Source organism: Zingiber officinale, chromosome 8A (genome assembly GCF_018446385.1).
Source record: "Zingiber officinale cultivar Zhangliang chromosome 8A, Zo_v1.1, whole genome shotgun sequence".
NCBI lineage: Eukaryota > Viridiplantae > Streptophyta > Magnoliopsida > Zingiberales > Zingiberaceae > Zingiber > Zingiber officinale.
The window spans coordinates 82808839-82812305 of record NC_056000.1 but is presented as its reverse complement, the minus strand read 5'-3'; the positions used below and the strand labels follow the sequence as shown (position 1 = coordinate 82812305).

Genomic DNA, 3467 nt, shown 5'->3' with positions numbered 1-3467 from the left:
CCGGGAATTGGGTTCAAGTGAGCCCTATTCTGGTTGGTCGAAATCACCCAAGAAAACCGAACCAGAGCAAGTCAATCGGGAGTTGACTTGACAAGTGTTCGGTCGACCGAACGCCATGATCGGTCGACCGAACCCCTATCTTCAGAAGCCAGCCGTCGCAGCCACGTCAGCATCCAGCCGTTGGTTGATCGGTTGACCGAACCGAAGATAAACCAGAAGACCTAGTCGAGCGTGTTGATCGGGCCAGCTCAAGGAGACGGTTGGCTGATCGGTCGACCGAACGCAAGGATCGGTCGACCGAACCTAAGCTCGATCCACGGAGCTTTCATCCAGACGGAAAGCTGAGAGAGTTCATCAGGTTCGGTCGACTGAACCTGGGGATCGGTCGACTGAACCTGGGGATCGGTCGACCGATCCCTCTTGAGTCAAAACCTGATCCCGAAGATCAGATGATCTGATAAGTTCTGGAACCCCTATATAAAGAGGTCTCGAACAGCTATTCGAAACAACCAACTCTGTATTTTCATTCTTAGCAACTTCTGTGCTCTCAAAGTGTCAAAGGCTTCTCCGCCTTCAAAGAAGGAGACGTTTCTAGTGTGCTTTCCAACCGCCTTGGATTAACAACCGTCTCGGTTGTAACCAAGTCAAATAGCTGAGTCGTCTCTCTTTTTATTTCTGTCATTTAATTTATAATACTCTTGTTGCTTTCATTTTGAGTTAAAGTTCTTTGAGCAGGGTATACTTTTTGAGTTACAGGCAATTCATCCCTCTTGCCGGTCCCGCTGCACCAACAAAAATACGGTATTGCAGAGTTATAGCTGATGATTCAATCAACTAAAGTTTGTGTTGAATCAACAAAGGAGTTGACTTGGGTTGGATGTTTTTTTCTAAAGTTGAGTCAATTGGTCAGTCAACTATCGGGGATTGAGTCAATTGGGCATTTGATTAGATTCTTGTTTGAATTTGAAAATAAGACCGTTTGAAGAAGATTTTATTCAGTGTAGTAGCTTGAATCGACTGGAATGGTTTCAAATTGACTGAATAACTGATGAGTCAATTGGAGACAACAACTAGCGGTAACATTCTCATGATCTATGCTTTAGTCAGCTAGCGAAGGAATTGAGTTGACCGATATTAAATAGAAGTATATAACAAATGGGTTATTTGATTTTCTTAACATTTCTGCTTCACTTAATTCTTATACTTGGTCAAAGATTTTTTATCAGCTCAAGCATTATTCATCCTCCTTTAGTCATGTGATGTATCTAAGATTGATCCCAGAATCTACAACTTTTATCAGTTAATATTTTTTGTTCCATTTAATCAAAGCATAGATATAAAAAGCTAAATTTTAAATGTGACCAATTGACAAAGGAATGGTACCTCGCGTGCTGCTCGTACTATTGTTGCATAATTTTCTTAATTTGTGTGAGGCTACACTGGCTGGTATCTACAAGGTGTACCGGTACAATAGACAGGTATATTAGGATCAAGCGAAACTGGCATGTATACTGGTCGAACTTTGCTCCACTGCTACCTAGGGCTCTAATAAATGCTAGGTTACAGCTACGATACGTTTGTTGTTGTCCATTTAACATTGACATGTTCTTAGATCAAAAAACAAAGTTGGTGCTATTTGTGCTTTTAACATCTCTGAACTCATGAAACAACAGTTGATGCTATGATGATCATAAAGAGGCGGGTATGATGACAAGCACAATTGGCAAGATGGCCCATGTGTTCCTGCAAATTTGTGTTGGAGCATAGTTGATTGCACTTCTTCTAGCTCAACATCCTTTAGGGTTACATCCCTGTACGTATCTCAGAAACTAGAAAGAATCTTTGGTCAATATCACATGAGGAAGGGAATAATATTGCTTCTTTGTACTGTGTGATAATTTTTGCAGAAACCTTTCTTATAAAGGACTAGAAGGTTCTATATCAACTGCCATTGCAAACCTAACATGGGTCCTTGTGTGATCCTTTTCATCTCCATAAATATTGGTTTGCAACTATCATCTTCTGCACATTCCATTTGAGCATGCATTTTTTGTCGGCAATAATTTAATATGATTGTACAAGCCATTATGCATGGCTGAAGGGTTGAACGTTCATACCCATGTATAGTACAAGGGAGGAGCTGAATTTCAAAGAAGCGCATACCTCGACTTAATTGCTCATGGGTTTATCAAAAAATGCCTTCTCTGGTCCTAGTCCCTTGTTTTCTTGTAAATTAATTATCTGTAAAGAAAATTGCTTTCCTTCTTTGTGGCAGGGACCTATCGAACAATTACTTGACTGGAATTATTCCTGATTTTCTTGCAAACTTGAGTTCACTCCAAAGTCTGTAAGTGTTTATACCTTCTCTTTGGGAAACCCAAGTACCTAGTTTTGACTAAAGTATCTGATAACCATGTTGTTATCTTTTCGTATGCAGAGATTTATCATCCAACAAACTTGATGGTCCTATGCCAGCTGACTTGTGCCATAAACAAGCAAAGGGCTTACTGTCGCTGAGGTACGTACAATCCATCTTCCAGGAATTTTGTCAACTAATTTATGAACATATAATCTAATAACTGCTCTTATAATTAAACAATTGCCACATCAGACTAGAGGGCAACCCATGTAGCTCAGGAGGCGCCTGTGAGTGTAGCAAGCATACAAATAGAACTCAGGTTCGTGTGATTTCCATGGCTGTTACTGTGGTTGTAGTACTCATTCTACTCTCTGCGTTCTTCCTACGGAGGAGGAGAAGAAGAGGTAAAAGACAACCATGTAAGTTAACTCATGCTGATCTTTCACCAATTATAACTATGTTTTGTTTAAATTAATGCTTTGCACATCATTTAACATAATTGTGAAGTGGTTTTTTTTAATAGAAACTCAAAAGCTTCAAAATATACCACTCTGACTCTAACCATTTTTAAATTTAATACTTGTGTTGTGTGCATGCTAAAAAATAATGAAATGATAATACTTTGTATTTGGCAACTTGGAACCTTAAGAGTTATTAGTGAGGTTGGAACAAGCTAACAAGCCAAGACTATGCACTAGCCACTTGGAATAGAAGAACCGAGAGTACTCTTTTGTAAGAATTAAAGCAGTGGTACTCGATGAATCGAACTAAGGAACCTTAGCTGTGGGAATCATATCAGTTTGTACAACATGAGTGGTGTGAGAAGGATGACCAAGTGAGAATCCATGAATAGTGTAGCAAGTATCTTTGACATGCCCAAATTCAGCTCAGTATAAACTTGTCTATTCAAAATAATTTTGAATATCCCAAACGTCTTAGTAAATCTTCAGTAACAATAACCTAGAAGCAACCCACGTTGATTGATCATTTCAATGTCGCCTTAACACAACTGGAAGAGGCTCCAAATAACTTCATAAAAGACCTGATTTCTCGATACTGATAAACAATGTGGACTGGGTGTCAAGAGAAGACAACATGCAAGAGATGA

General features: G+C 39.4%; 1 long non-coding RNA gene across 1 annotated transcript; it reads left to right on the top strand.

Moving 5' to 3' along the window:
* The first annotated feature begins 2307 nt into the window (after nt 1-2307).
* On the top strand, nt 2308-2682 carry LOC122012659. The gene is made up of 3 exons (XR_006120286.1): nt 2308-2347; nt 2438-2518; nt 2612-2682. It is a non-coding gene; the product is annotated as an uncharacterized LOC122012659 (long non-coding RNA).
* The last annotated feature ends 785 nt before the right edge of the window (nt 2683-3467 follow it).